Source organism: Bidens hawaiensis, unplaced genomic scaffold (genome assembly GCF_021521415.1).
Source record: "Bidens hawaiensis isolate Kalapana, Puna unplaced genomic scaffold, B.hawaiensis_p1.1 tig00035997_1, whole genome shotgun sequence".
NCBI lineage: Eukaryota > Viridiplantae > Streptophyta > Magnoliopsida > Asterales > Asteraceae > Bidens > Bidens hawaiensis.
In genome coordinates, this window is record NW_027496285.1 from 32,729 (window position 1) to 45,450 (window position 12,722).

The 12,722-nt window shown below is 35.3% G+C and overlaps 1 pseudogene; it reads right to left on the bottom strand.

The window, feature by feature from the left end:
* Nucleotides 1–1,542: 1,542 nt before the first annotated feature.
* On the bottom strand, nucleotides 1,543–2,684 carry LOC143588125 (protein BASIC PENTACYSTEINE2 pseudogene; annotated as a pseudogene).
* Between the last annotated feature and the right edge of the window lie 10,038 nt (nucleotides 2,685–12,722).

The window sequence follows — 12,722 nt, forward strand, 5'->3', positions numbered from 1 at the left end:
TGAATAATAGGCATGCTGACTTGATTTGTAAAGATTTTGATATTTTTAGATGAACTAAAATTTGTTGGATAAATGTTTGAATTCATTTTGTGAAAACTACCCATGTCTATTTCTGTTAACTGTTTACTCCATTTATGAGACGTATCACATGTTCAGTTACTAGGTAATAATTTGGGTGAGACTTTGTTTAGGTTATGTGATTGTCAAAAAGATAAAGCCAAAAGCCTTTAAACTATATAAACTGGTCACCAATTTTGGTTTCATGGTCAAATTTTTGATTGGTCGTTTTCAAACATTTTAAACCGTAGTGAACAGTTAAGTTTACCGAAAGTCAGCAATATAAAACCGGACTAAACCATAAAATTGTACTATAATTTGTTTTTAAAAATTCTTCATACCAAAAAAACATATAAATGATTATATTAGCAAAATGATCAACAATAAGTTATGACTGCTTTACTCGGCACACTCACACTCACGACTGCTTCTGCATGACCCTGTCTCATGCTTTTGGTTGACTTGGTTTCATGCTTTTGTGTTCTCTTATTGAGTTCCGTTTAGCGATTATGTATTGGGCTTCTCACCCCTGTACCTTTGAATCAACTTTTTCATGAACTGTATTCTTCTGAACAAAATTAGATGTTGCCAAAAATGGCAATTTTCAATTTGTTGATCCGCAGTTTTATGGAGAGCCTCTTGTTCTTGATTCTGCTAATAATAATATGCAGATGCAGATCTCTTCATTCTAAGTTATTAAGTCTATAGCATCTCCAATGTCCTCACCCCCGGATGGCTGCAAACTATGTTGTGGCAGTGTCGATGTGGAGCTAAGCAAATGGCTGCAACTGACCTCACCATTGTGGATGGCAATGCTCTAATAGCATTTTCATTTTGCGGGTCTGAAATAAAGATGCAATTTCACAGCTTATGTCATGCCTTATTTTGGAACATACAAGGGCTAATAAGTTGACACTAGCGATTGGTTTGATTCCGTTTTAAAGTTTAAATGTTCGATTTTGGTTTACAATAATAACAATAATATAAAAAAATAAATAAATAACTAAAATAACTGTTACCAGCAGTGTGTTCAGTGTTGGCTTTCTTTTCACTAAAACAAAAAATTACAGTTCAGTTTCGTTAATGTCTAGCTCTAAACCGAACCAAACTCCAAAACCAAGCCGAAATCAAAACCAAATCGTACGACACCGAACATCCTTGAACGTTCGTTACTGGATTTATAGTCTAAAATTCATTGATTTAGGCCCAAAGTTTCTTGCCTGAATTTTATATACCCATATCTGAACCGTACCATAACAAAAAAACCAATCTTGCACATCCCTAGCTTACGAATTAAATCTGTATATTGCAGTATTGCACTAACAAAAACCTTCAAGACACTATTGACCATGCAACTAAAGGTCAAAGAAAGTCAACCATAGAACTTAATTTTTGTGAAGATACGCAAAAAAAACAAATTACAGCAAGTGAAGAAAACAGATAAAAGAAAAGTGATTAAAGAACCATAATTCCATGATCAAAAGATGCCAAGGAAATAACATTTCGCATAATCTCAAGTAAAAATGAAATAATGATATCAGAAGTTCAGAACCCGAATGTCTAAACGCTCAAATAAAAAAAATAACAGGTATCGTGGCTCTGAAAAATCATGGGTTAACAGGGGTACCAGAATATATACAAGTTATAAAACCAAACAAGTTTAGATTTTGATCTACCTGATGGTTACAAACTTGTTGGTACCATGTTTTGCCCAATGAGCCTTCAAATCAATTGCATTAGCAAAGTTGTAACCTTCAGATGAAAGTTTCTCCAGAACCTTCTTGAACGCACCTTGACTCATCTTCCTACCCGCAATGCGGGCCCCACGCCGTTTAGTACTCATTGGCAACGGATACATGGATATGGTGGTTGTGCAGCAAGCCGACTGCCACCCGCCACATCCCCACCGGTAACACTGTTGTGGGACCCCTGTGCATGAGCAAACCGGTATTGGAATACTAGAAATATCCATATCTATTCCATTAATCACCACATCCATGTTTCTCTTCATTGACTTTGCCCGTTGACCCGAGGTGTTCCCGGTTTCTCTTGGTAAAGATCTTGCTTTCTTTGGCTTCTTGGCTTTTGGTGATTTGGGTGCAGCAATTGATGCCACGGTTCTTTTCTTCATCTGACCGTCGCCAGGTGGGTAATCTTCTGCAATCATCTCCTTTGAAGATTCGACCGGCGGCAACATGAGCATGGATGAAGAAGGCGAATGATCAGGAACGAACGAGAAATTAGGTAGCATATGAAGAATTCTTTCTCTTTGAACCCAACCAGCGTCTCTCCTGTAGTGCATTGGAAGATGCGGTTCTGAAACAGGGTGGTGGTAAGGCAGCAGGCCGTTAGGGTTGATCATGATGGGGGGAGATGGGTTTGAACCTCTGTGGTCAAGCATTGGAGACATGAGTTGGAGACCAAGGGGTTCCTTGAATGAAGAAGGTTCATAATATCCCCAATTTCTCATCAATCCATCATCATCCATCTGAAACTACAAATAACATAACATTCGATATCTAAAACAACTACTTGGAATTCGGATCCCCAAACTATCAACAAAAAAGTAAATTTCTTTACAGTTCAATGTCAACATATCGATGCAGTAACAGAACCTAATCAAATTCACAAATTACAAACAACAATTGTAACATTCAATCATTCATATAAAAGATTTTATACAACTGAACACATGCTAAAATGTCAAATAATCCAATTAAACCTAATTCAGCCTTTTCTTATATCAAAACAATTATTTATGCGTTAACACACATGCAAAAACGTCAAATTATCCAATTAAACCTAATTCAGCTTTTCAAATTACCCAATTAAACCTAATTCAGGTTCTTCTTCTTTTTGTATCAAATATCAACAATTTATGCAATTGAACACATGCTAAAATGTCAGATAATCCAATTCAGCCTTTTGTTAGCGTATGATAAAGAGATCTAACAAGAACGACGATAGGGTAAAGAACACAAGACATTGCAGAAAGAATAAAACAGACAAAAGCACAGATGTTGCAATGAAATATGTATTTGTGGGTGGGATAATAATAATAATAATAATATATAAATATGAAATGAAAGGGCAAAGGAAGGAGAGAGAGGTGTTAAACAACTTATTACCTTGTGTTGGTTGGTAAAATTGGTCTTTTAGGGTTATGTTACACAACCATTGGAACAACGCACGCATTATTGTCTTTTCAAGCTCATTACTTCTTTTATTCACAAATAAAATCTTACACTTTCACTTCTTTTATCACGCACTGACGTTATGGGTATATAATTAAGATTCACAAACATATCATCATCATGCAAATGCACACTAATTTGTGCTGTTTCTCTTTAATTATGCCCACTTTTTTTCTACTACTTGTTATCATCTTGAAAAATAAATACACAGTGTTTTTTTACCACCTAGGTCGCTCTCCCTGTTTTGACTATATATACAATTGTGATTGGAGCAGGCTTGACACGACATGGAGAAAGTCCGTGTTATGACAATATTAGGTACCGTTTGCTCCACCCATACGTGGTGATGGATTGGTGGCCAATAAGCTTTTGTTGATCACGCCGTCGTGCAACAACTCTTCCACCTCCAAGATGGTTAAGACTTTTTTAAAATAATTCACTCTATAATCTCATCCCCCACCAAATAAACTATGCTAACTAACACCAATTTATTTCTAATATTCTTTCTCCAAACATCAATTTCATACCTTGATTGATCTCAAAATGAATTTATCATCCAATAAGTGTGGCCACAAAAAACACACCAAGAGTTCAAGTTATGATAGGGAGTCAAGCTCACAAGATTGTCCCAAGTTTGATCCATTCTAAACATTAATTAACCGAATGTTTATGTGACAACAATTTCAAAATCATTCTCATTCAAGATTTAACCAAATGGCCCGGATTCAACAATTTCCAAGTACAATCACCATCACAATTGTATGCGCCCCGCCCCATAAACCCAAAACCAAAAGTTAAACATCCAAGAGGAACAAGACGCGTGTCATAAAAGCAAATGCAAAGAAAGGGAGTGAGAGTTCTTTGTCAAGCCCCGTGATCATTTGAGCGAACTAAAGTTAGCAAAACATTGAAATTATCTATTTTATCAACGTTTACAAAATGAAATGTAGTTTTTAAGTTTAGTCTTGTAATTATTTACCAATGAAATTAGTCTTTTTATTTTTTATTTTTTATTGAAGGAATGAAAAATCTAATATGACATTAATATAATTAGGCGGGGGTAGTATTTAGATGGAAACACCACACCTTAACATGTTGATTGGTCCATTGATTATGAATTTATAATCAAATTTATTATTTTCCAAGCTACAAACTATGGGGTGTGCATGGGTCAGTTTGAGGCGGTTTTGAGCCAAACCCATAACCATAACCGATATGTCAGTTAATGAATAACCATAACCATAACTGACTCGTTATAGCGGTTATGGTTAATTGGTTTTGTAGGTTACAGTGAGTCGGTTATGGGTCGTCTAACCGTAACCAAAAGAATGTAACTGGTCTTAAAAGTTTGGTACCGATTATTACAAAAAACAACATGACATAATCTAACATGACATAATCTAATAAAGTATATAATCGTTAATGTTAATATCAAATATTAAAAAGAAATTATATAATCCAACTTCATTTGATAACAAACGTTGAGCTAAAAACATCAAAATGATATAATCCAACAACATGCTTGGTGGAAGTTAATCCCAAACATATTGTTGGTTAAATAAATGGGTCGGTTCGGTTATGGCGGTTTTGGAATTATCCTTAACCAAAACCGACCCGTATTTGACGGTTTTTAAAATTTCATTAAACCGACCCACCGGTTATATCGGTTATCGGCTAAAATCGGTTTGGTTATGTCGGTTTTGGTTCGGTTAAACAGTTATAGCGGTTAACTTTCTCACCCCTACTACAAACATGTGATTGTCAAGAAGGTTTACATAAGTCTTTAAAATCATAATCGCATACTTTTTAATGTGGTGATAAATTTCTTTTGAAAACGAAACGCCTTGTTGTATATCTTAAAAAAATGATAATTTTTTTTGGAAACGAAACTTCTTGTTGTATAACTTAAAATAACTAATCATCTTGATTTTAAAATTAATTAACTTGTTTGGGAATGACAATAAGACGTGTTCAAGACGAATATCGGTAATCTCAGTCTCAAATTTAATTTTAAACTATCTCATACATAATCCAATATCCATTGGGTATGGGTCATGTAATCACCCGTCATGTATCAGATATACCTTTAGCTTACTAAAAGATATTTGTTTGAATTCCAAAATACATCTGTTGTTATATTTGTGTGACATTTGTGATAAAACGAGGTACTCCTTATTTGTCACAACCCAATCTAAGGCGGAAATGTCGGGGCGTGAGCTGATTGCTCACAGCTCTCAAGGTACTATCATACAAAATTAAAATTACAACATCTATTATTCCAATTTAAATAGTCCAACAAATTCAAATAATCAAAGTACATAATATACATAATTAAACAAGTAAACAAACATCCAAAATTAAATTCTTGTATATCTTCTTCTCAAACATGCATCCTAAGTTTCTTCAAACAAAACTTGATAATCATATCATGCGGTAACCTACATATGCGTCAAAAATACAATAGGTTTTGTCAACACGAGGTTGAGTGAGTAAAACACAAGATTTTTATGAATATATAATAACAAATAAAAGTGCAAACTGTGTCAAGTGAGATAAATAATTTAACCAGTGAGCAAGTAATAAGTTGTAGATACGCACGGTGTCAGACGAACTGGGAGATGACTACTACATAAGCACGTAGATATGTTGTCGTTAAGCTCGATGCCAGATGAACTAGACGATGACTAACACGACGAGCGTATGATCATACTAATATGAGAATATGTTGGACCTCTCCGAAATGTATTCAAGTAAAGCATATAAGCATATAACACGTTAGGCATAAATTGTTAAACACCCATGACTAACAATTGCAAGTTGAGTAATATGTAGTAATAAAATATCTACGAACGCATATGTCCCCAAAACAATAAAAAGAGGGAGTGGGATACTCACCTGATTAGATGAGCAAGGATAACGCAAATGATGATGATAGAACATTAACCCTTCGGGATTCACCGACAAGGATTCCTAGTTAAATAATTTAATATTATGAGTTATTAACAAATGAGATAACACATATAATAGATTTGAGATTTCGATGGGGTTGAGTTAGGTTTGATTAGAATGGTTATTTATCGGTTAATTGAACTATACGGTTATTGTTATAGTGAGAACAATATTATTATTCACCATTTATTTATAACATTATTAGCTTTATTTACAAAATACCATTAATATATACTTTTTAGAAACAAATTATGAGGTATAAATATAATACAATTATATAAATATTTAAATAAGTAAAAGTATAAATAATATAATGAATATATATAAATAAATTTAACTTGTAATATGATAAATAATTTAATACCAACGTTTAAATACATAATTATTATATAATATAATTAAGGAGTTTGGTGCCGCAAAGCCCCGATTAGGCCACTTTGAGGCACCCTATTGGTACTTTTTTTGTTTTTGTTTTCTTTTGTTTTAGTTACGGCCGTAATGAACATATTGAAAACCTACCGAATGTGAATTCTGTTTATGTACTTTTTTATTATTTTGTTTTAGTTATGGTATTGTGCCGAACGTGACGGCCTCCGAAATAATTCGTGTAAACTTACCACGTTTTGTTTTAGTTCCAGTACCGTAACGAAAACCGACACAATGCTGATTTTTGTTTTTTAGTTCCGGTACAGTAAAGAACATGACGAAAACGACTACCGAATGTTAATTTTTGTTTTTTTAGTTATGGTACCGTAACGAATGTGACAAAATGCGACTGAATTCGCGTAGACTCAACCGTCTCAACGACCGGGATCGATAACGGTCAGGATTTACAAATGATCGAGTTTTACTGACCGACACTACGCCATTGGCCACCTTAATTTTTATAATTCTTTTTGTTTTTTTTCTTAGTTCTGATACAATAACGCATGTAACCGAAACCGACCAAATTCGCGTCGACTTACCGTATCAACGCTTGTGTTTTACCGACCTGCCCGGCACAACGCGTCGGGAAAAACACTAGTTATCATATAATATATATTTTGAGATTTTTAACGAAAATCTAAAGGTATAAATATAGATAACACGTTTAACACATCTATATTATTTTATATAAATAAATACATATATATATATATATATATATATATATAATAAATATAAGAAGTTTGTAAAGACGTTCAACTATGAGAAAATGTGAATTAGAAATGTCGGGTTTTAATAAAATAAAGTTTATTATTATTAATATATCATTATAATACCTGCACACACACACACATATAAACGAAATCATAAAAATCATACGTGTCACGATGTGGTCGCTCCCCCTTTTTTTGAAGTCACCAGATTTGCTTGATTTTTAAATGGAGGCTTCTCATGCATTTGACCCGAATTCATGGGTATGGGTCTCATCAAACCCAGATATTCCAAAAACGGGTTATAACATCTCAATAAATTAAAAACTAAGCTCACTAAATATTTGATATAAAAATCCTATAAAGTAGGAAAATACTAAAAAATAATATATGATTTATTTAAAAAAAGATATATATCATTTATAATTAAACAACCAATTTTATAGTAAAAAACCAATCTGTCACACCCCGACCAAAGGCGGCGGAACATGCCGGGGTGCAACGGATTGCCCATGAACACAAAACACTATTAAAGTGACAATATTTAAACAACTCATTCATTTCATTCAATCAACCAAATAACACAACTTGTTCATACAAAATAACAACAAACATAAGAAATTAATTGTTCATTCTTCTAATAACTTAAACGGTCTCAAAATAAAATAGCATCCTCGAATTCTAATTAACCAATAATCAAACATGTAACAATGCATAAAATAATATTTGTCAACACGTATGTTGGTGAGAAATTTCATAGTTTTGAGTATATATAATATGAGCAAAATCCACAAACGTATATGAGACTATAAATAAAAGAATCGATCGTGGTATATAAAACATATGTAAATGAAGATCCTTTATAATCGGTAGCAACCGGCATACTCGGATAATGATGCCCTATGCTACTTGCACAAGGCTAAGTAGTTAGGGGTGCGTATGATCATACTTATTTCGTTCCACAACAACATAAAAATAAACACTCGTGCACGTAAAACATATAAAACATATAACACACAATAGAGCAAGTATTCTAAGTATCATACACCCTAGAGTTTGTGGTTTGAAGATAGAGTATTATAAATCGTTCTTGTTTTGGATAAGTATGCATGTTACCCCCAAAGTATAAAATGAAAACGGGGGATTAAATGTTCTCGCATGAAATAAGTAACTTGAAGGATAGTTTGCGATAAAATGGGGGAAGGGTAAGTTCAATGGGCAAGACCTAAATTGAAAAGGGTCTTGAGTTAGTAGATGATTTTTGAAGGCTTTAAAGTAAAACAACTTGATAAGTAACATAAATAATTAAAGTTTGATGGCTAAAATGTAAAAACATAAGGAATTAAAGTAATGGTTTTTGAAAAGTAAGTTTACTCGAAGTCGGGTCTCAGTAATCTATTAATTAGTTTTTATTTAACCTTTGTTAAGTAAATATTGGGGTATAATTGCAATATTTCAAAGTTAAATAACTACCAAAACGAGATTTTACGAGTGCTCGGATTTGCCGGTTCGTGTCTTAATAATTGGTCAAGCTCGAAGCCGAGATTCCAAAATGTTATGAGATAACTTAATGAAATAAAAAAAACTTAACAAAGTGTGTAGTTATATTAAGAAGAACCTCGACGTCCGTTAATCGAGTGTTTGGTTTTGTCGGTCCAAAATTGTTATAAGATCACGTTAGATCCAACATACCAAGTGTTTTGAGAAAACAATTTAAAATTAGTTTATAAAATAGTTTTATAGAAAATATGAGATTCGGTGGCTCAAAACACACTAGTGTGTCTTAAGCGAGTGAACTCGGTTTAGTTCGGTCCTTAACTCGGAATAAGAATGAGGATGGTTACCATATATCCAATACCATGGAACTTTATTAAAATAACTTAGAAATGATAATACTCAAGTTTACATACAACATGTTAAAATAAAGTGTTTAAACAAGAGTTCGGTTTTGGTTCGGTCCTTGACTCGGAAATAAACTGAGGATAGTTGCCACATATCAATACCATAGAACTCATTTAAATCAACTTAAAATAATAATACTCAAATATTTACTACAATATGTTAACAATAAAGTATTAAACAAAAGTTCGGTTTTGGTTCGGCTCTTGACTCGGGATGAAATGAAAATGGTGGCCACATACCCATTACCATTGAACTATTAAAAATGATTTGGAAACTAAGAGTAAGTAAGGACTAAACAATATTGATAAGCATAAACAAAATTAAAGCATAAACTAAAGTATGAATTAAAGCATAAATCAAGGACTATAATAGTCCTCCATGTAGCCTTGCCTTGTAGCACAACACTTCAACCAACCGTCACCGGAGAAGTGAAAGCCGAGGGAAACAGGGGGTGTATATTATATATATGTTGCAACATCAAGCTTTAAGTAATAAGAATTAGTTAGAAACAATGTTAGCATTAGTTTGACCTTAAGTAATCAAACTAACAAGAGGTTGAAGATGAACACTTGGATTTGAGAGAGAGTTTGGAGAAGAAGAACAACCTAAGTGGTGCATGGGACATTGCTTTTATCATGGTAGAGGTATGGTTCATTCAAATGGGGCAAAATTTCATGTGATAGGTTAGAATGGTCAACAATGCACAAAACAACAAACCAAAAGTGAACTTGGATCTGCAGACGCGACTAGGCGCCACGCAGCCTCAAAGGAGAGGGTGGTCGCGTGGCGCGACAGACCTATTGGGGGGGGGGGGGTTGTTTGGTTCCAGCTTTTGATAATTGACAATATTAGTCCCTAAAGTTTGTTTTTAAGTCTTTTTTCGTCAATAAGAGGTGTTTTAACGAATCGAAAAGGGTGTTTTCTTTATCCGAAACTTGTGTAACATAAACGAACATAAAACCCAATGTTTTATTAATAATGACGGATCCGAAAGATCAAAACGGGTTGGGTTTTTGATACAATACAAATACAAGAAAAATCCGAAAATGACAAATGTTACAGTCTTACCTACTTAGGAAATTTCGTCCTGAAATTAAGAAGAATCCTTAGTAAACAAATGCGGGTACTTTTCCTTCATCTCGTCTTCTCGTTCCCAAGTAAATTCAGCGCCACTTCGTGATTCCCATCGGACTTTAACTAAATGGATGCGGATATGTTTGGTTCCTTTTTCATTGCGGTCCATGATTTCAACGGGTTTTTCGATCATTTGCATGGTTTCATCGATACGTACTTCGCCGAGAGGTATATGGAGATTACCTTCGGCTAAGAACTTTTTGAGGCTTGAGACATGAAAGGTTGGATGAACACCGGTAAGTTCTTGCGGTTATTCGAGTTTATAAGCCACTTTTCCAATCCTTTCGCGGATTTTAAATGGGCCTACGAAACAGGGAGCTAGCTTTCCTTTTTCCAAAACGGACTACCCCCTTCAAAGGAGATACTTTGAGAAGGACAAAGTTGCCAACATTGGATTCGAGAGGCTTTCGCCGTTTATCGACATAGCTCTTTTGATGACTTCTAGCAGCGAGGATATTTTTGGGGATTTGATCGATACCATCGGTAGTGTCCTGGACCATCTCGGGACCAGTGATTTGGGTTTCACCAATTTCGTTCCAACAAATCGGATAACGACACTTATGACCATAAAGAGCTTGGAAAGAATCCATATCAATGCTATAATGATAGCTATTGTTGTATGAGAATTCAATTAGTGGGAGATGAGAATCCCAATTTCCACCAAAATCAAGAACACAAAATCGAAGCATATCTTCACGGGTTTGGATTGTGCGCTCGGATTGGACATCGATTTGAGTGATAAGCGGGTACTAATATCGAGACGAGTACCCAAAGCTTCTTGAAGCAATTTCCAAAAACGGGAGTTGAAACGAGCATCACGATCGGAAATAATGGTCAACGGAATACCATGGCGGCATATAATTTCACGAACATAGATTTGAGCGAGTTGTTCAACCGAGTACTTCTAGCGGATCGGGTTGAAGTGAGCCGATTTGGTTAGTCAATCCATGATGACCCAAATGCTATCATTTTGCTTTTGAGTGGTTGGGGGGGTAATTTGGTGATGAAGTCCATAGCAATGTCTTCCCATTTCCAAACGGGAATAGGTGGTTGCTCGAGTAAACCAAAAGGTTTTTGATGTTCGGCTTTAACCTTTGAGCATGTAATACATTTTGAGACATAAAGTGCCACGTACTTTTTCATACCCGGCCAACAATAAATAGATCGAAGATAGAAATACATCTTATCTGCACGGGGATGCACGGAATATCGCGACATATGAGCTTCGTCGAGAATGAAAGTACGAAGTTCATCACGATCGGGAACCCACAAACAATTAAGAAAATAAAGCAAGCCATCGGGTTTGGTTTCGAGTTGCAGTTCAGCTCCACATGACGTTTCATCGTACATATTGCCTTCATCTATGGAGGTGCATTGGGCTCGATAGATGCGGTCTTGGAGTTTGGTTTGGATGATGATTCTATGAAGCAGAACGGATTTGACATTAACTTTATTGTTCGAAACAAGGCACGGTTAGTCGTTCGTGGTTTTCATCAGGTTGAAGGTTTAGATTACACCGAAGTCTATGCTCCCGTAGCTAGACTTGAGGCCATTCGGATTTTTCTGGCTTATGCGTCATTCATGTGTTTCACGGTGTATCAGATGGATGTTATGACCGTGTTTCTGTATGGCGAAGTTAAAGAAGAGATTTACGTGGATCAGCCACCGGGGTTTGTAGACTCTAAGAATCCCACTCATGTCTACAAGTAAGATAAAGCGTTGTGTAGGCTTCATCAGGCTCCTCGGGCGTGGTATGCTACATTGACGACACATCTTCTGGGTCATGGTTGTAAAAGGGGGACCATTGAACAAACTCTGTTCCTTACAACCGTCGGGAAAGTTTTTAATTATGGTTTAGATCTATGTGGATGACATTATTTTTGGGTCTACCAGCGTCGATTTGTGTTCTGAATTTGAAGATGTAATGAAGAAGAGGTTCGAAATGAGCTCGTTGGGAGAAATCACAACGTTTCTGGGGTTGCAAGTTCGTCAGAGCTCGACAGGAATCTTGCTGCATCAAGGAAAGTATGTTGAAGACACGCTGGCCAAATTTGAATTTCAAGATTCCAAGAGTGCTACCACTCCTATGGTGGAAAGGCCTCTATTGTCGTCTGATCTTGAAGGGAGTCTCGTATATCAAACGTACTATCGATCGATGATCGGGTCCCTGATGTATCTCACCGCCATTCGTCCTGATATCATGTTCGCAGTCTATCAATGTGCTCGTTTCCAGGCTAATCCTAAACTTTCTCATTTAATTGCTGTTCAACGTATTTTTAGATATCTGAAGGGACAACCGAAGTTAGGTTTTTGGTATCCCAAAAACTCAGATTTTGATCTTTATGCCTTT